This window comes from Narcine bancroftii, chromosome 2, assembly GCF_036971445.1.
Source record: "Narcine bancroftii isolate sNarBan1 chromosome 2, sNarBan1.hap1, whole genome shotgun sequence".
NCBI lineage: Eukaryota > Metazoa > Chordata > Chondrichthyes > Torpediniformes > Narcinidae > Narcine > Narcine bancroftii.
Genome location: NC_091470.1, coordinates 52,191,827 through 52,213,405, shown reverse-complemented (window position 1 = coordinate 52,213,405; position 21,579 = coordinate 52,191,827). Strand labels below are relative to the sequence as shown.

The window sequence follows — 21,579 nt, the reverse complement described above, 5'->3', positions numbered from 1 at the left end:
GAAGAGTGAGCACAAGAAATTTTTCCTTGAATTGTGTATCTTTTTAAAGTTTTTTAATCTCTTTAAATACCATTGTGTATCTCTGAAGTTTTAGTATCTTCGTATACTTTTTAATATCTCTAAATATCTTTTGTATCTCTATCATCGAGTAAATACTTTGTAATTCATCGTTATTAAAGCCTTAATGCCAAGCTATGCAATGCTCATCTGTTCTATCAACAAATTAAAACTACATAAAGTAACAGCCACAGTTTGATTTGTTGGATTAAAGAGATCTAAATTTGGGATATCGTAGCTCACACTTTGGAAGATATACTCTTAAATTAGGATGTATTAGAACAAGGAAAGTGCTGTCTGTACTGGGCTTGTCAAAGTTCCTCCATCTTCTGTAGAAGACAGACTTTGTTGATTGGTCTGCTCAGAAAGCTGGTTTTGCTCTTGATCTGAACCTGACATACAAGTCCCCTTTTGCCCAGAATGGCCTCAACAACTTTTCCTGTTAGCCATGAGTTTTGAGGCACTGAATCATTCATGATGATCACAATGTCTTCTGGTGTGAAGTTGCATCTGATATTAGACCATTTCTGTCATTCCTGCAGTTTAATCCATATTTTCCAGAACTTGCCTCCACCTGCGACGAGCATGTATGTCTTCCTCCTGAAACTGCCATGGTGGCATCGATGGCATAGTCTTAAGGAGCAGATGATGATTCGGGGTGAGTGCTTCAAGGTCATTTGGATCTGTAGAAGCTATGGTGATTGGATGACTGCTGAGGATAGCCTCAGCTTCACATAAAATTGTGTGGAGACCATCCTCGTCAAGACTTTGTACATTTAGGGTGGAATTGAGAACCTTTCATGTACTTCCATGGTGTGAGCCAGCAGGGGGATGGAAGATCTAATTGATTCCTTTCTGGAGCAGTGTATTATGGATTTGACCCTGATTCCTGGTTTAAATTGTCTAATTCAACTCATGCTAAGCTCCCACAAGATTGGTGCCATTGTCAGATCATACTTCTTTAATTTGACCATGCCTGGCTGTAAAATGCCGAAGGGCATTGATGAGAGTCTATCAAGTGATGAAGTCACTTCGATGTGACTTGCACTTACAGCTAAATGTGAAAATAACACCATGGCACTTCACAACACTCCTTCCATGCTTCACTCCAAAGGGTCCAAAATAATTGACTCCAACATACATGAAGGGAGTTTCATCAGGAGATACTCTGTTCTGGGAAAATCTGCCAACTGTTGTCCAAGAGAGGCATTTATACACCGACAAACAACACATTTCAACACAATTTTTCTGATTGACACAGTGGCACCAGGAATCCAATAATATATGGTTGCGACTACCATGACCCACTTCTTCATAAATATGTTGAGGAATTAGATCAGAAATGTGAAAATCTTTGACCAGTATGACAGGATGTTTCATCTCTTCTGGCATTGCTGCTCTGCTAAGTCACCCACTAACTCTTAATACATAATTTTCTAGAATGGGGTTGACTTTATGAATGTGGCTGTGTTCATTCCTTTTCTCAGACGAGATTTCATCTGCAAATGTCTTCTTATAGCAAAGGTAGGTTATCTCTATTTCAGCATTAGCCAGATCTTCAACTGTTGAACCACTGTTTTCCTGATTCTCAAGGTTTCCTATCTCCTTTTGTGGAAGATCTCACTGGATGATATCTAGATGAAGCTGAGAAAGAGTACGACATCCTTTGATTCTTCTTTCTGCTATGATACAGAAGCAGACCTTTACATCTCAGCATCCATGCTACTGCCCTTTACAAACAAGTCCAAGATGAGAAGTAATAGATTAAGTGAGTTACTGGATCCACTTCTTTACACGTTATCTGAGCAGCATTTACAGTTACGCTCCTGATTTCAGAGTCCTTTGGTGAGATTTCTTCTAATCCATCAAGATTTTGAAGCCATTCTTCCTGTGGCCGATGAAAAAACTGAAGCCTGTACACCCATATTTCTTTCTTTTTTTGAATATCTTATTTAGCAATTTTTAAACCACAACTGTAATTACATTTCTTTCAATTAAAAGCTTCAAAAGTTATACATGTGGAAATCTCCCTCCCCAAATCCTGAAAAAATATAAAAAGAAAAAGAATAAACAGAAATAGAAGAAAGAAAAGCTGGAGAATGTCAAGAGAATAAACTTTTAATATAGTTTTTAATAATGTAATGATGCTGGAGGTTACCAAGAGATTGGATCTTCAGAGAGTCTGTTAAACATTCATACCCACATTTTTCAAATATGGGTGTCATATTTACCAAAATATCTGATTTATAAGTAAACTTCTCAAGTGTAATACAGCTATGAAGTTAAGCATGCCATCTCTCCATCCCTAAATCTGTTTCTGATTACTAATTAATAGCTAAACACTATCAAGAAACTGCCAAAGCAATTTGTACAAATTCATTTTGATACATAGTTAATTTTAATTTAGGTCTTATCGGTATAATATTACTGAACAAAAATTGCATTGGATCCTGTGGGAACTTAACCCCTATTACTTGTTCCAAAAATCTTTGAACTTCCAACCAGAAATGTTTAACTTTAGGCACTCCCAAGTAGAATGCAGAAATGATCCAACTTCTTGACCACATCTAAAACATAAATCTGATAGTGTTGGAATCAATTTTATAAATGTTTGAGGATTTAGGTATAACTGATGCAAAAAAAAATTGTATTGAACCAACTCAAATCTAACATTAATAACCTTTGTCATATTATCTCTACATAGTTGCATCCAATCTTTTTAATCTATTTGTCTATTTAAATCCATTTCCCATCTTAATCTTGAGTTAGGTACACCTATTTTTGGGCCTTTCTTTTGAAATAAATTATACATTAGATAAATTTATTCACATTACTATTACATATCAATAATTCCAATTCACTCTAAGTAGGTAATGTCAAACAAACACCTATCCTATCAGTCAAAAAAATCTTTAACTTGATAATAACAGAAAAATGTATTATTTGGCACATTAAGTTTATTCCTCATTCATTCAAAACTAATAAATCTTCCATCTTCAAGACAATATTCTATTCTCTCAATACCCATTCGCATCCAAGTCTTAAACAATTAATTATCCATAGAAAATTGAATGTCTATGTTGACATAAAGCATTTTTTGTGAAATTAAACCTTTCACACCAATTTCATAATCAATTTTATTCCATAATTCAATCAAATTTTTCAAAATGGGTGTATCTCTACTTCCCACCAATAATTCTGAATTCCATTTATAAATAAAATCCTGTATATTAATTTCTCCTATTTTACTATGTTCTACATTAGCTCAAGCAAGAATCCATCTACACCAAACATGCATTAATAAACCTCAACTGAGCTGCCTTATAATTTTTTAAATGGAGAACTAGTAAACCTTCCAATTCAAACTTTCAAGTCAATTTTTCCCAAAAAAATCCCTTGCCATTTTCCTTTTCCACAAAAACTTTCTAATACTTGTATTCAAGTCTTTAATTTTTTTTGCATAAGTGAAATAGGAATTGATTGACAAAATATTGAATTCTAGGGAAAATATTCATCTTAATACAATTAACTCTACGTACTAAAGTTATAAGTAAATTATTCCACCTATTCAAATCTTCTTTAATTTTATTAAGTAGTGGTAAATAATTCAATTCATTTAAATTATTTAAATCATTATCAACTCTTAATACCTAAATATTTATTTGCTGTATCTGGCCATCTAAATTGATTGGCCTTTTTACATTGAGTATAGTCACCCTTAACTAAGGGCAAGATTTCACTTTTCCATATTTCTTTCTTTGGAAAAAATTTGACTTTCAAACCTTGGGAAGCCATGTCTGCTGGATTGTTGTGCATGTGAGATTTTGTCAATTTCAGCAACTCTTGGCCACAAAAGTTCAGAATCTTGTGGTCTTATTGTTGATTTATATGAGTACAGAAGTGCTATCGGTCCTAAATCTGGAGTCTGCTAGTTCCATCTGCAGCTCTTTTCTGCACAGTGTTCATTCTGCTCGCCATGGAGCCACACTTGCTTTTCCCATCACAAACCCACAATGTGCCTGAGCATGATTATTATGCAGTGACGGTTAACTAACATTTCCATAACCACCCTCACACGCATCAGCAAAATTATGCAGTTGAGCAGATGTCACCATTTCAAAGTTTGTGGGTTTGAAACATCTCAATTTTAAAGTCTTCCAATTTATGAAGATCCTGAATCCAATACATCCAATTGGGTACAATGGAGTCTAGTATCGTATCATTCCAACCAATCCTTTTCCGACACAAATCTTGCAGGAACTTCCTGCCAATATTCCTCAGGGATCATATCAAACTGATTTGAAATAATCCCCCTTCTTGTGAGAGTTCAGGCTTTCAAGATGATTTTGAACTTAAAAATGTCAGACTAAATACACCATTATACACCTAATAGCCTCTCCACAGGAAGGTTGACATGATCCAAGTCCAGATTCTTCATTTCTTTTGCCCTCTCTGTTTCAGGTATGGAGGCAACACAGGATGACTTGCTTATCCACTTGGTAAGTAGAAAGCCTCCCTTGAAACAAATAGCTCATAAAGAGCTATTGCATCTTCTTCTGAAGCTGCTGAAGTGAGGTAGTCAACCACATAGAAGTTGTTCATGATGGTGCTTATAGCTTGAGGGCTAAACAGTTTCATACAGTCCTCAGCACACTTCCTAAGGGCAAAGTTTGCACAACATGGAGATGAAGTTGCTCCAAATAGATGCACTGTCATTCTGTATTCCACCATGTTCTGACTATAGTCTCCATCAGGCCACCAGAGGAATCATAACAAGTCACAGTCTTCATTTGGTACTTTCACCTGGTGGAACATGGCTTCAGTGTCTGTAGTGATGACAGCAGGTTGTTTACAGAATCTAGCCAAGGCTCCTATCAATGTATTGGTCAGTTCTCGCCCCTGTAAGAGTTAAGAATTTAGTGAAACTCCCTGAGATATTGCTCCACAGTCAAACACCACTCGAAGTTTTTTCTTTTATGGATGCAAAACCCCATGATGTGGTAGATAACATTTTCTGGTATCACTATGTTCCAAGACACCATCTGGTACTTTCTTCATGTCTGACATGAAGTTGGTGTAGTCCAAATGAAAGGAAGAATTCCTCTTGAATCTACTCTTTAGGTTCAGTGTACGTTGTTCAGCAATACTTCTATTGTCAGGCATGCATATTTCTCTTTTCTTTAAAGGTAATCCAATGCAATAATGGCCATCAATCCACTTGGCAGATTTTGAGACTAAATCCAAGAACTGCTTGTCTTCTTTGAAGGTTCTTGGTCGTCACTGAGGCACTCAGGAAAGTCAGTCCTGAACTGCTGTTCCCACAGCTCCTCAAGTTTCACAACTTATATTCTACTGATGCATTTTTTCCTCCTCATGGTCAATTAATTGTCCAACCAAACATGATTTTAACAGCATAAGGTCCGTCTCCCACGCTCCGTCTTACCTCTTGTGGTTCCAGAGCCTTTGGTTCATCAAAGCCAATTAGCAACTCGATCTCAGCTAATTTCAGGTAGATGAACATTCCTCAAGTAAGACCACTGATCAATATCATTTTGATGTGGGATGTTTCCTTTTTGCACATAATGTTTCTGCCTGGGAGATTGCAAAAAATCACTGCTGTCCAATCCATCAACATCTACTGAAACAATTCTGGTTTCAACAACCTTCACTTGACCCATACTTCTCAATAGAATACTTGACCTTCTTCCCTGAAGATTAAGCTTATTCATTAACTCCACTGTGCAAAATGATACAGTGCTAACTGGATTAAGAAATCCATATGCATGCACAATTGCATTCCTCTTCCTGTGCTTGACTTGTACAGGCACTATTGAGAGTTTGCAGTTATCTTCACCAGCCCTAGTAAGACCATTTGTCTGAACAGAGGCTCCAGCCCTGTTTTCAGCTGCTTCCTTTTTTTTCTGCTTGCTCCTTTACATTTCCTTCTTGGTGGATACGCAGCGTTCTGGGATGTTTTAAACCACATCTGTTGCAGCTGAGTCACTTCCTGCAGTTACTGCTGATGTGTCCTTTACACAGAAGCCAAAACATACTCCATTTTCTTTTGGCAAAGCAATGTTCTCACAATGTGTCCTCCTTTCCAACTGTGGGCACATCTCCAAGGCAGTGGTATATCTAGGAAAAATAGCACCTATGGCAAACACTGAAATTGCCCCCCCTCCAGTTTTTTAAAAAAGATCGCAAGTAAAGTTGCCAGATGGGCGATTTCCATGCACAATTGGGCTAAGTTTGAAGATTAGCCATGTGTGTATTCGGCATAATTTCTTTTTATGCCCAGCCAAACTGCTGAAAGGAATACTTTGTTCTTTTGAGGTGCGTACATTTTCCTGGGCAATGCTGCCATTCCGTTTATCTGCTTGCCACTATAGTGCAGGCATTTACCATGGAGTTTTTTTTTTTACAGCTTGTAGTCTATAATACTTGTCCATTACTTCAATGAGGAGCAAAAAAGACAGGGCTTTGTAATGTAATTGCCTTGCTAAGGAGAGTGCCTTAAATTGGGGGATTATGTGAGGTGGACCACCTGTAGGGCATTCATGGAGATTTGTTTATGTCCGAGCCTCTACCTTACTGCTTGCAGTCTGATCAACAATGCAGAAAATGCTCAGATATCTGCTGGCGTTATTTAACCCATTTTGTTTTAAAAGTATTTCTTATCATTAGTCCTGTACCAATTAAGAAGATTGCTGATTTCCTGCAAGGAGCGGTTCTTTTCTTGGTTGTTAGAAGCACAATTCACAGCCAACTGCCCTTCCCAGCCCAAGTTATTGGACTCTGAACATCATTAAATGAATAAACATGCTTTATTTGGTGAAGTACATTCTAAAATCCTTGTCACTACTCTGAATTTAATTTAGATGGGGAGAATGTACCAACTCCTTACAGACAGTGGGAGATTCGAACCCCTGGTCTCAATTGCTAGTACTAACTGCTACACCAACCATGCCACCCAACGTATCCTTGTAAATTTCACACATTACATTGTAATTTATTAGAACTCTCATTTTTAAATATTATCAGTAGGTTTGATCTTTTACTTATTTACTGATCTCTTTCTTTCTTTGGCTTGACTTCGCGGATGAAGATTTATGGAGGGGTCATGTCCACGTCAGCTGCAGGCTCGTTTGTGGCAAACAAGTCCGATGCGGGACAGGCAGACACGGTTGCAGCGGTTGCAAGGCAAAATTGGTTGGTTGGGGTTGGGTGTTGGGTTTTTCCTCCTTTGTCTTTTGTCAGTGAGGTGGGCTCTGCGGTCTTCTTCAAAGGAGGTTACTGCCCGCCGAACTGTGAGGCGCCAAGATGCACGGTTTGAGGCGATATCAGCCCACTGGCGGTGGTCAATTTGGCAGGCACCAAGAGATTTCTTTAGGCAGTCCATGTACCTCTTCTTTGGTGCACCTCTGTCACGGTGGCCAGTGGAGAGCTTGCCATATAACACGATCTTGGGAAGGCGATGGTTCTCCATTTTGGAGACGTGACCTACCCAGCGCAGTTGGATCTTCAGCAGCGTGGATTCAATGCTGTCGGCCTCTGCCATCTCGAGTACTTCGATGTTAGGGATGAAGTCGCTCCAATGAATGTTGAGTATGGAGCGGAGACAACGCTGGTGGAAGCGTTCTAGGAGCCGTAGGTGATGCCGGTAGAGGACCCATGATTCGGAGCCGAACAGGAGTGTGGGTATGACGACGGCTCTGTATACGCTAATCTTTGTGAGATTTTTCAGTTGGTTGTTTTTCCAGACTCTTTTGTGTAGTCTTCCAAAGGCGCTATTTGCCTTGGCGAGTCTGTGGTTTATCTCGTTGTTGATCCTTGCAACCAATGAAATGGTGCAGCCGAGATAGGTAAACTGGTTGACCGTTTTGAGCTTTGTGTCCCCGATGGAGATGTGGGGGGGCTGGTAGTCATGGTGGGGAGCTGGCTGATGGAGGACCTCAGTTTTCTTCAGGCTGACTTCCAGGCCAAACATTTTGGCAGTTTCCGCAAAACAGGACGTCAAGCTCTAGAGAGCTGGCTCTGAATGGGCAACTAAAGTGGCATCGTCTGCAAAGAGTAGTTCACCAAGTAGTCTTGGTGTGAGCTTGCAGGCGCCTCAGATTGAAGAGACTGCCATCCGTGCGGTACTGGATGTAAACAGCGTCTTCATTTTTGAGGTCTTTCATGGCTTGTTTCAGCATCATGCTGAAGAAGATTGAAAAGAGGATTGGTGCGAGAACGCAGCCTTGCTTCACGCCATTGTTAATGGAGAAGGGTTCAGAGAGCTTATTGCTGTATCTGACCCGACCTTGTTGGTTTTCGTGCAGTTGGATAACCATGTTGAGGAACTTTGGGGGACATCCGAGGCGCTCTAGTATTTGCCAAAGCCCTTTCCTGCTCATGGTGTTGAAGGCTTTGGTGAGGTCAACAAAGGTGATGTAGAGTCCTTTTTGTTCTCTGCACTTTTCTTGGAGCTGTCTGAGGGCAAAGACCATGTCAGTATTTCTACTGAAATACATAAAGCATCATGCGCTTACGAACCAGTTTGCATCATCTTTCACATTCATTGTGTATGTGTGTGTTTCATCCCAGCCAGTGATGCAGTGCTTCCAGAGCTCACCGGAGTGCCGCTCCGGCATCTCATTGGGTCACTCCGGCACCTCTCAGCTGCAACTTAATGCTGGATCAATGGCCGTCTTCGTTACCCACGATTCCCCATGCAGCTGGAACCACTCTGATGTTGGAGATTTATCTTTAACTGAAGGGCGCTTATTGGCAGGTGTTGGCTGAAGGACTTTGGTTGGCAGATTCCCATGAAGAGGGAATTGTTGCTCTAAAGGTTCTCGGGATGGGGAGGGTAAAGAAGGAGAAAGGTTAGTGGAAAGACTCGCAGGCAGCAGGCCAAGCGAAGGGAAACACTGTCCTGTCTACCATTGGAAAATACAACATGCACTTATTGTGGATTAGCATGAAGCAGTTGTACATGCTCCATGAGCAGGTCATCCTTGCGTGGTCTACAATGTTTTCTTAATAGAACATCTCTGGGTTTAGATAGCCAAGTCGGCAAGGTCGATCTAGTTTTTGCTTTTCTAGGGAAAAGAAAAAGATGTTGGTGAGGAGTTTCATTGGTAGCTGTACAAGCAAAGTACAGATAGAGTTCAAAGCTTCTGCCAGTACTTCTTGCCAGTGGCTGGTGGAGAGATATTTTGATTTTGCCGCTAGCGTGATAGCTTTCCAGATCATACCATTGCTGAGCTCCACTTGATCATTACCCCGAGGGTTATAGTTTGTAGTGTTACTTGTAGCTATACTCCTGTCAAGAAGATATTGCCGAAGTTCCAAACTCATAAAAGCTGATCCTCTGTCACTGTGAATGAAATCAGGATAACCGAAAATACTGAAAATCAAATGAGGAGCAAATGAGGAGGTCTAGTCGCTTTAATCAACGTGGATGCAGAGGGTTTATAATAGCGTGGTTTACACTCCGCACAAACAGGGCATTCTTTAGTTAGTCTTTTGATCTCTTCCAGTGAGTATGGTAAATTGAGAGATTTCACATAATGATAAAATCTAGTGATCCCCCGGGTGACATAATTCATCATGAAGATATTTTATCTGAACGGTCATTGAATTTTCCTGGGCGATAGAGTATGTCATAATCATAGGTAGAAAGTTCAATTTGCCAATGCATAATCTTATCATTTTTGATCTTGCTCCTCAACTTAGTGTTGAACATGTAGGCGACAGATTTTTGATCAATCAGCAAAGTTAATTTCCTTCCGGCTAAAAAGTGTCTTCAATAGTGAATGGCCTCCACGATAGAGGAATGTCTTAACTCCGGCACGTGTTATGTCCGAGAGAAAAAGGCTACTGGTCTGCCAGCTTGTTTTAGTGTAGCAGCTAAGGCCCAAACTGACGCATCAGATTCCACTTGAAATGGCAAATCCTCATCAGTAGCTGACATGGTCGCTTTGGCTATATCTTGTTTGATGTTTTCAAAAGCATGGAGGGCTTCCTCATTCAGGGGAAAACTAGCAGTTTTTAACAGTGGCTGTGCTTTGTCAGCATAGTTGGGCACCCAATGAGCATAATGGGAGAAAAACCCAAGCAGCGCTTGAGGAACTTTTGTGTCACCGGTGGGAGCAGATCCATGAGTGGTCTCATTTTCTCAGGTTCTGGGCTGATCTCTCCTTTACTCACTACATAGCCAAGAATGGCTAGGCATTTAGTGCTGTATACACATTTGTCATCGTTAAGTATCACATGTAGATGTTTGGTCACCTGGAGGAATTTTTGTAAGTTTTGATTATGATCATTTAAGTCTCTGCCACATTTAGTGACATTGTCCAGATAAGGGAAGGTGGCTTGTAGTTTATGAGTATCTACTAGTTTATCCAACTCTCTTTGGAAGACGGATACCCCAATGGTAATCCCAAAAGGAATTATTTTAAATTGGAAAAGTTTCCCTGCCTCAAAAGCGGTAAACTGCCTTTCATCTTTGTGAATAGGCACCTGATGATAAGCTGATTTCAGATCAATTGTGGAGTATATTTTGTATTGTGCAATCTGGTTTACCATGTCTGAGATACGAGGCAATGGGTAAGCATCTAGTTGCATGATCCTGTTTATAGTTTGGCTGTAGTCCACGACCATTCTGGGTTTCGTGCCGTTTTTGACCACTACCACTTGTGTGCGCCAAGAACTTCTACTGGGTTCGATAATTTTTCCTTCAATAAATGCTTAATAAAGAGTCTGTCCTTTGCTATAGTGCCTACTCTTTGTAGCTATAGGCTTACAATCCGGAGTTAGATTAGCAAAAAGGCGTGGATGTTTAATCTTTAGAGTCGATAACCTGCAAACCGCTTCTTGGGGTACTGTAATCGATGGTAATAGGCAATTAAATGCCAATATGATAATTTTCACTATGGGCATTGGAAATCTAAACCTAAAAGCATTGGAGCGCACAGGCCAGGGAGCACATGCAATTTGAAATCCGTATATTCATTTCCCTGTACCTTCAGGGTTATTTTACAACAACTTGTTGCATCTTGTTTTAGTCCAGAACAAGCCATAGAGATCCTGTGCTTAGACGGATATAAGGAGAGATTTAGGGCACTAGCGGTCATCGGGTGAATATAGCTGTCTGCACTGGCCGAATTAAACAAACACTCAATTGGCTCCCCATTTACCTCCACCTTCATCATGGAAGGCTGCAGATCATGAGGCCCATCTTGATTGATCTTCATGGAAGCTAGAATAAGGTCTCCCCGCGGCAGTGATCCGTTGGTGTTTGCCTCGTCACTGGCTGTTCCACTTATGGTTTCAGAAGAAGTAGAAGAAGAGGAGCTAGATGAACCAGTGGCTCTCCAGGTCAGCATAGCAGTGTTGTGGCAGCGCCCCTGTTTAGCATTCGAACGTTTCTTCTTCAATACACGGCATGAGCCAGGCGAGGACTCTTGTGCACGGCAAGCTCTGGTCCAGTGCCCTCGCTTCCCGCAGTTGGCACAATTGTCTTGCCAGGTGGGGCACTGGGAGCGAGCACATAGCACCAAACTGCAGAAGTAGCATTTTCTGTAGCGGCTTTTACGCTGCAGTTTAGTGGTGCTCAGCAGGAGATCGTCGCCATGGGCGGATCTTGGGGGTGCCGCTTCAGCACCTCTGTCTTTCTCAAGAGCTTTAGCACCTTGTAGTGCAGACATTAGGACTTTCGCTTGTTGCAGAGCTGCATTAAAGCTCAAGGCCGGGGTCTCCAGTAAACGTTGGCTGATGTACCCCGATTCCAATCCACTTATGAATGCGTCCAGCATTAAGGACTCTCGGTGTGCTTCGGCCATGACAACAGCACAAGCACATGCTCTTGATAGCCCTTTTAGTGTGAACGCGAAGGCATCTTCGCTCTCTCCTGCTTGTTATTTTCAAATGTGAAGCAAACAGTGTTCTGTGGCATATCATAATAGGTCCTGAGAAGATTCACTGCATTCTGATAGACAGCTGTCTCTCTGACCATGGAGTAGGGCACTTCTCCGAGGTGGGCCACAAGATGGTCATTTTCACTGCGTCTTGCACAACATTGTTCATTTGCATGTATGCTTCAAAACACTGGAGCCAGTGGTGAAAAAATTCTCCAGCTCAGGTGGCATCTTGATCTATCTCAAGTCTTCCAGATTACAGGGAAGTATCCATGATTGTTCATCTGTTAATAAAATTGATATGCCATAGACAATACTGGGCTTTTATTAACAGATGAAAAGCCACCTTTAAACTGGCTAGTGGGAAAGATTCTCCATCTGTTATACCAGTCGGGTGGAGTATCTCTACAACCATTAGCAAGCAATCAGTATAATACGCCCCTCCCCATTACATCATCACAACCAGATGTTTGCTTCCAGCTCCAGCGGCTCCTCCTTAGATGCTCCCCCTGCTGCTCCAAGGCAAATTTATTCTTAAGCAATTTTTGTCAAGCAACAAGAGCAACCACTTCGTCCTGAACCTTTATGCGTGCAGATGTTGGACTGGAAACTCTGGAGTTTGATCCAGAAGAACTTTGTTTGCTTCTCCTGCTTCCAACATTTGACATTCTGTCACCTGGTTGTATTTCATCCTGAATATCAGGTGTTGCTTTAATATTTGACTCTTTCTCTAGTTTGCATTGCCCATCCTTTGCATTTTCATCCTCTTCACCACCATTTTGTGGCACACCTTCAGCCATTTCCAAGTTGCTGACTTTAAGTTCAGTTGATGTCTTCTGCAGTGGTTTTAATTGCAATGGCAGCAGCCATTTTGTGCATCTCCATTCAACCATCTGCCAGACATGAGCATCAAGCAAGCACAGCACAAGCCCAAAATCCACAGACCCCAATGGTCGAGTGGCAGCACCTCCAAACTGGGTACAGACTAAATACAGTACAACTCCAATTATCTGAAATAGTCAGGACCGGGCCTATTTTGGATAAAGTTTTTTGAAGAACTGGTCATTTTTTTAATAACTGCCCAGTTTGGATAAATGAGGATTTCGGAGAATCTGATTTCAGATAATCGGAGTTATACTGTAAATACACAGAAGGGATCCACAAAAGTAATTCTACCGCTTCTGATGGCTGCGATGGGCTGCTGTTAATAAGCAAGTTTCCACCCCGGCAGCAATGATATTGCTTTGATTCTTGGCAAATGACTCTGTCTGTGTGTGCATAGGACATTCTGCTCTAGGATTGAAGCCCTGGGCCCCTCTATGGATAATGTTCAGACTAACGGAGGTGGATTGCTGTCAGCGGCCTGTGCTTGGCATTTCCAATATGGCCACAATGTTGCTTTCAGTATCGCTCCAAACCAAAGAGAACATAGGAAGTAGGAACAGGAGTAGGCCAAAAATGGCCCATTGAGCCTGCTCCGCCATTCAATAAGATCATGGCTGATCTAATCTATGACCTAACTCCACTTACCTGCCTTCTCCCCATATCCCCTAATTCCTCTACCATGTAAAAATTTATCTAACCGAATTTTAAATATGTTTAATGAAGCAGCCTCAACCACTTCCCTGGATAGAGAATTCTAAACATTCACTACTCTCTGGGAAAAACTATTTTTCCTCATCTCTATCCTAAATCTACTCCCCCAAATCTTGAGACTGTGTCCTCTCATTTTAGTTTCCCCGGCCAGCTCAAAAAACCTTCCTACATCTAACCTATCCATACCCTTCATAATCCTATATGTTTCTATAAGATCTCCTCTCATTCTTCTGAACTCGAGCGAATACAATCCTAGACGATTTAATCTTTCGTCATAAGTCAACCCCTTCATCCCAGGGATCAACCTAGTAAACCTCCTCTGGACCGTCTCCAAAGCCAGTATATCCTTCCTCAAATATGGAGACCAGAACTGGACACAGTACTCCAGGTGTGGTCTCACCAGTACCTTATACAGTTGCAATATTACCTACTCCTGAATTCAATTCCTCTAGCGATGAAGGCCAATATTCCATTTGCCTTCTTAATAACCTGCTGCACCTGCAACTTAACTTTTTGCTATTCATGCACAAGCACTCCCAAGTCCCTCTGCACAGCAACATGCTGTAGTTTTTCACCCTTGAAATAATATTCAGCTCTTTTATTTTTCTTGCCGAAGTGGATAACCTCACACTTACTAACATTGTACTCCATCTGCCAGATCTTTGAGGGATGGTAGGACTGAAACCCTCCAAATGTTCCAACCATGTCCAATTCAATCCTGTTCAATAATTCTGTGACTAAGTGTAGCGACTACTATCCATAAAAATATCCACTTCGGAGGCTAAGTGGGCTCTTTAATGTGACATGTTTGAGAAATTCATGATGAAATTCAGGAGTTTTAAAATGGTTTATTAATTAATACAAAAGGACTTGTAACATCTATAACAGAGTAGTAACGAATGTCTATTGTAATAATGTAATATCCTTGGTAACGAACGTCCATGATAATGTCTATCCAAACATAATGATAACGTCTGTAGTAATGTCCATGAATCCGTGTTGATGTAATGGTCAACAGAAAATATCGGAACCATACTCACCACCGTTTATCCCACCATTACATTCAACACAGGCTAACGTGTCTCCAACCGTGTGAAACCCTGGCGCATGCGTCAACAACCCCAGTGAATAGACATGCACTGGAAGAAACCGAATGTTTGTAGCCTCTGAACCTCAGGAACCCACAACTACTATCAACAACAATAAACAACATGATCAGGTGAATTGTGTCACCTGTAATCAGAACTAGAAAACGTATGATGTGTCGCAAAGCAAAATACTGCAAATGTGAAAATGGAAAATATAAAAGCAAAATTCTGTAAGTATTTAAGTGATTGAATTGCATTTCTGGAAAAACAAACAATTAAGGTTTTGGGTTGATGAATTTTCATTAGAACAAAAAAGTTTGAAGTGATTGCATTCAAGATACATTAAAGGAGCAGTGAGGAGTGGTCTGACAGTACTGGTCAAGGTTGATGTTGCAAGGTGATGTGACCAGAGCAGCTGTAACAGCAGACACTTCCATTTGTAACAGCATTTTCCAGTTGCGATTAAAGGTTATTCACCTGAAATATGAGCGCTGATTTAGATTTATCTACTTTTGCCCTTTCAGTTATGGGTGTGTGTGTGGTGGGGTGTGGGGGGGGGGGGGTGGGTGGTGGAGTCCCTTCCTTCAGACTCATTGATCCCTACTGGCTGAATGTATATGCATGAAGAATAAAAACAGAATTAGTAAAGGCTTATGAGTATTCTCTTCCTTCCCTTTATCTCCTGCTCTTCCCCCTCATCACACAATTGCTTGAAAATAGATTGCAATTTTCCTTTTGCAAGATGCCCAACATCTGTCCATAAATCAAAATTTGGATGAAAAAGGAAACCTTACTCATCCATGTCACTTTGATTAGCTTGGCATTTGCTGAAGGTTATAGTTGCTCAGTGGTACAAACAGAACAGCATTGAAGGTAGGCTGAAATTCTGATCAAGTATTCACTTGTGACTTGAGTTAAATCTAATGTGCAAGAGAATCGAAAATCAGTTCATCTTTCCTCAATGACTAATTGCTCAGTTGAACTGATAATCATGTTTCTCATTGGTTTTATGATCATGTATGATCATTTATGTATTTCAAACATGTCACCCATTTAAAAAGTCTGGTTCTGACTTGCATAATATCACTGGTTGCACTCTCCACAGCTTCTGCCTCACCTGATGAGAATATCAAATATGTTCTATTCTTGTTCAAGGAGAGAAACAAAAAGGCAGAGACATGGCAAAGTAGAGGGGTCCAGGAAAATGAAGCAACTTCATCATTCCCCATCATCTCCCTCATTCCCCAATCTCGCTTTTGCCCCGACTTTGCCCTTGTCACCCTACCATGGTAATCTGCACACAAATGACTACCGACCAGCATCATTCACATCCTCAGTGTTGAACTGTTTTGAGAGGCTGGTGATGTAGCATATCAGCTCCTGTCTGAACAGCGACATAGATCCGTTCCTGCCTACCACAGCAACAGGTCTATGGCAGATGCCATCTCACTGGATCTATGTGAAACCCTAGAACACCTGGACAGCAAAGATGCATGCATCAGGATACTCCTTATTGATGAAAGTTTGCTTTTCAACCCCAATGTCCCCTCAACTGATCGGCAAACTCCAAGACCTGAGCCTCAGTAACCCACTATGTAATTGGTTCCTGGATTTCCTCACCTCCAGACCACAATAGTGAGGATTGGTTTAAACATCTCCACAATCTCCATCAGCACCAGACCACAACAGGGCTGTGTTCTTAGTCCCCAGGTCTATTTGCTTTACACTATGACTGATGATACAACCATAATAGGCTGAATAAAAGGGGGTGATGAGTCAGCATCCAGGAGGGAGATTGAAAACTTGACTGAATGGTGTATGAACAACAACCTCTCACTTAATGTCACCATAACCAAGGAACTTTAGGAGGGGAAATCTAGAGGTGCACAATCTAATGATCACTGAGGGAATCCGAGATGGAGAGTGCGAGCAAATGAGAGTTCCCATTTCAGAGGACCTTTCTTGGACTCAGCACATGAGTGTCATTGTGAAGAAAGCATGTCAATTCCTCTACCTCCTCAGAGTTTTGCAAAGGTTTGGTATGACAGTGAAAATCTTGGCCAACTTCTACAGATGTGCAGTGTAAAGTCTGTTACCCAGCTGGATCGCAGCCTGGTATGGGGGCATCAATACCTCTGAGCAGAAAGCTCTTTAAAGGTCATATACACAGCCCAGAACATCACAGGCAAAACTCTCCCCACCATCAAGGAAATCTGCATGGAACTCTGCATACGGAGAGCAGCAGCAATCATCAAGGATCCACATCACCAGGCCATCTTGTTCTTGCTGCTGCCTTCAGGAAAAAGGCACAGGTGTTTCAAAGCTTGTAGTACCAAGTTCAGGAAGAGTTGTTATTCTTCCACTATCAAGAGTCCTAAAAAACAAACTCAATCAGAGATTCATTTAAGGACTCTCACTTTGCACATTATTATTTAATATTTATTTTCTGTATTTGCCCAGTGAGTTTATTTACATTTCTTTTTGCTTTCTCTCTTTTGTGTATGCACTACCAATAACTCGAAATTCTGCCTGGCCTGCAGGAAAAAGAATCTCAGTGTTCTGTGATGGCATGTATGTACTCAGACTATAAATCTAAATTTTGAACTTGGACTTCACCATAGTCTTTACTGACCCCCTGCTATTCTGTCACAATCACTGAAAAATATCAGTATCTTGTTAAGCTCATGTAACTGGATGAGAGTTGGGCTCCCAACTTTTACTGCTGTCAACTTTGGTGAGTAATCTCACCTTGGACATTTCAGTAGTTCCACGCGTTGCAAGTTCCTTTACCTGTCATCGTACTCTCCTTACACTAATTATCAAAATCTTGAACCAAGAATGGGAATGCGCATCAATTAAAATAGTGATTTCTTTGATGGCTGCATTAATTAGGCAGTTGTTGCTGCTGTGTTTGCCCAGAAGCTGTAGAAGGGTTCACTGAAAATCTCATTAAATCCAGTTCCAGAAAACTGATTAATTTAAAAAAAAAGCACCAGTCTATCTTCATACGAATGTTGGGTCCTCATTAAATGGTGTCCAGATTGTTCCAAGCAAAGGCTGTGACAAAAGAGCGAAGTGAAGCCAGACATCTGAAATGTGGTTAAAGTGAAATTGAACTTTCATGCAGTAATGCTCAGACCATTACTGCATTGGATCATTTGAGTGTAATGAATAGAGTGAGATGCTTAAGGTATTGGTTCTCTGGGTCACCTTGTCTAAACCACCATGATTCTCTCATCACTCGGTATGGCAGGCTCAAATTTAAAACATTTTGGGCGAATTTGTGCAGATTCGGAGGAACCTGATCAGCTGATGTTTCAATTATAAACGATTAAGCTAGTTTGAAATTAGTTTTGTTCACCGTATAGAGATAAAACTTGTTCCTTTTTACTTGATTGCCAAGCATTCAAACCTGACTCTTGGAGCACAAGAACAAAAGAAACAGAACCTGGCCATGTAGTAGCATGCAAATAGGCAGGCAAGCAATGCACAAGAATACAAGGCAACAATAGCTGCAGTAGGTCCAAAGGCCCACCAGGCCCGATCTGCCATTCAGTAGAATCATGGCTATTCGATTCTGACCTCATTATCTCTTCTAGGCTATTATTCTCTTCCTTGATCTATCAAATATTTATCCATTTCCACTTTAAATATTATGAATTGTATGGGTTCCACCAACCCCCAGGACACAGATTTACAGAGAATCATCACTCTCTTCAAACAAAAAATTCTATGTACGGCAGTTTAATTGGCTGTCCCCTTGCGCAAGGCTGTCCCACCAATGAAAACATCCTAGCATTGACCTCACCAAGTCCCCTCATGATCTTGTATCATTGAATAAGGTTACCCCTCGTTCTACATCCAAGGAATACCAGCCTAAACTGTTGGTTTTTTGTGGTAGGACAACCCTTTCATTCCAAGAGTCATCCTGATTGTGTATTCCCCTTTATCATAAGAGGTTTTGAATTCAAGAGTATATATATCAAACTGGAATTGTACTGGGTTCTGTTTGAAAAGCATAAGGAATACTTTGTCTACCCTTACATTGATGCAGCTCGTAGGGCTGCTGCCGCACAGTACCATTGAACCAGGTTCAATCCTGACCTCAGTGTGGAGTTTGCACATTCCCAGGGTTACCACATGGATGTACCCCAGGTGCTCGATTTTCTTTTACCATGTTGCAAAAACATGTGGTTTAGCAGGATAATTCTTCACCATAAATTTCCTTGATTGTGTTAAGTGGAAAAATCTGGAGTGATTTGATAGGAATAGGGAGAGCCTAAAATCAAATTGGTACAAATGAGTTTCTGATGGCCAGTACAGAGGGGCTGAAGGACTGCCTTCTCTGCTGTGTGACTCTTGACTCTGAAGGGTGAACTTGCTTGAACAAGGCTGGTCAGATTGATTGGGTAAAATTGTCCAGTGATGAGACCGTTCTCTCACATTTGGAGGAAGGAGAGGTGATTAAATTAAAACATACAAAACTCTGGCCTTAATATCCATGGAGATGATTTTAGTCCTGTTCAGCTATTTGTGGATGTGGTGAGGAGAAATCTTTTCATCTGAATGTTTGTGAATTTGGGAAATTCTCTATCTACTCTGAGAGGTTTTAGAGACTCAAACATTTAACTTGATTCACAACAGATCAAAATAATTCTGAATATTTTGTAAATTCTGGAGTATGGGAAAGTGGCAGTTTAAAAAAAAAAATGAGCACCTTAAGAATGGCCAGATCAAGCAAGAGGGACCAAATTGTCTAACTGTGGTACTACAGATGTTTCTAGACTTGGCATTGTACACAATGATTCAGCATCTGCTTTATCTACAGTTTTCTGAAATAGAGAATTCCAAAATCCTCTAAGTGGCTGAGCCCTTGTGATGAGATTTTAAGTTCTGCACACTGCACTAAGAGATGAACATCTTGGCATTTACAGTGTCAATTCCTCACAGAATCTTGTTCATGTTGATGAGTGCCTATTGTTCTGAGTCCAGTGAGAACAGGCAAAGCTTTCCTGATCATTATTCAAATGATTAACTCCCTAATTCTAGTGATAGTACTTGTGGACAGTGCAGTGTATGTATGCAAGACCAGTCTATTTGCATTCAGTATTTTGGAGATCAAAACTGCAGACGTGGTCCATGTGTCACCAAAGCCCTGTGAAATCTGAATGATGTTTTTATCTTTGGTGTACTCTTCAGTAAGACCAGGGAATGTATGTCTTGCTAGTTACTTTCTTTAATTGCATTTTGACTTGTAATTATTTACTAGTCTTTCTCCATCTGCAAATCCATCAAAGTACACAACCTTGTATGATAGCCTTGTGTACACAGGGACTTTAATGCTCAGGATGGTCTCTTGGAAATGATAGTGCGATTGTAGTCTGTGTGGGGAGGGAAATTATGTTGCCTTTGCTTTGTGTCAAATCTCTCTGTAAATTTGTTTTTCTGAATGGTCTTGTACTGTGTACAAAATGTATAGCTGGACTGCTTGCAAAACAAACATGTTTGATACATGTGACAATAAATGCAGGCTTAATTCATGGAAATGTGTTACTGAAGGGAACCTGCTGTGACCCAGTGCAGCAAGTGGAGAGTCAGAATGGTGGAGAAAATAGAATGGGCAAATCTGAGAGAGGCAGATGGAGAAGTATGAGAAGACCGATCAGATCAATGGGATTTACTTTAATGTAAATACCCTCTTGGGCAAGACACATGAACTGAGGTGGGAAACTTAGGGCTCCGGGGGTCTAGAATTTTCATATGATGTGGTGTGGTAGAGAGGGTATAGAGGTTACAAAAAGGGAGGGGGTGATACACTGTGAAGCACCTTCAATTAAAAGTACTCTGAGGATATCCTGGAGGGCTTGATCAATGAGGGTATGTAGATAGAACCTAGCAGGGGATGATTTCTCTGTTAGGGTTATACTGCAAGCCGAAAAACACAGAAATGCTGGAGGAACTCAGCTGGTCTTGTAGTGTCCAGGGGAGGTAAAAATATATTACTGACATTTCAGGCCTGAGACCTTCAAAGAATAAGCAAAGAACAGGAAGGTGTAAGAATAAAAGAATTGTGACAGAATATATAATGTTTTTGGGAGATAAATTGGAAAAATTAGAGTAGGTTACACTTTAAAACACATCTTATTTGAAATACTGGAGAATTCATATCTAGAGTGACCTTGCAGAAGTTGTGAAGAATGCCTATGCAGATTTCACAAGATGGTGTTAATTGAGTTGAAATTATGGAATGAATAGACCACACATGTCAAACTCTGGCCCGCGATATAATTATATTTGGCCCGCAAGATCATTTCAAAAATGTATTAGAGGTGGCCCGCCCTGCAGCGAGAGCCGATGCTGTTTTTTGGTAATGTCACCCCCAACATCCTCCCCCTTCATTGCACATCCTTCCCCATTGTAACACGAGAAATTGTAACACGAGAAGTCTGTCGATGTCATCAGCCGGCAAGCCAGTTGGAAGGCTCTCCGCACAACCAGTCACTTCTCCCACCTGTCGAGCGGTGCGGTGGATGGGCAAGCGCCTGTGATTTCCTGTCAGCACGACGGGCATGGCAGGCTGCACATGGCCCCCGGGCAGCATGAGCCCCGCGCGACTGGCACCTTCCACAGCGCGAGCGCACTTCTCCCGGTCGCCACGGCCTTCAGCGCCTGCACCCTCGCGGACCCCAGGGACGGCTGGTTCGGCCCTGCATGTGAAGAGAGAGATGGTGGCTGTCCGCAAAGGCTGATCGGCAGCGCGCTGGGCCTGAGTGGGTGGGTAAGCAGGGGTGGGCAGAGGGTGTAGGTGGGGAGTAATGGGCAGGGGAAGTTATGGTGGTGCGAGGGGCAGTTAGAGGGAGGGATGAGTAGAAGGAGGGGTGGATAGGGAAGAGGTAAAAAGGCGAGTAGGGGAGGGGTGATTAGAGGGTGAGAGA

At 41.4% G+C, this 21,579-nt stretch overlaps 1 protein-coding gene and 1 long non-coding RNA gene across 8 annotated transcripts in view; both read left to right on the top strand.

The window, feature by feature from the left end:
- The window catches only part of stxbp6 (syntaxin binding protein 6 (amisyn)), a 314,531-nt gene that overhangs the window by 65,877 nt on the left and 227,075 nt on the right, over nucleotides 1-21,579 (top strand). The window lies entirely within an intron of this gene.
- Nucleotides 1,679-15,180, top strand: LOC138753540 (uncharacterized). The gene is made up of 3 exons (XR_011351233.1): nucleotides 1,679-1,825; nucleotides 4,519-4,556; nucleotides 14,629-15,180. It is a non-coding gene; the product is annotated as an uncharacterized lncRNA (long non-coding RNA).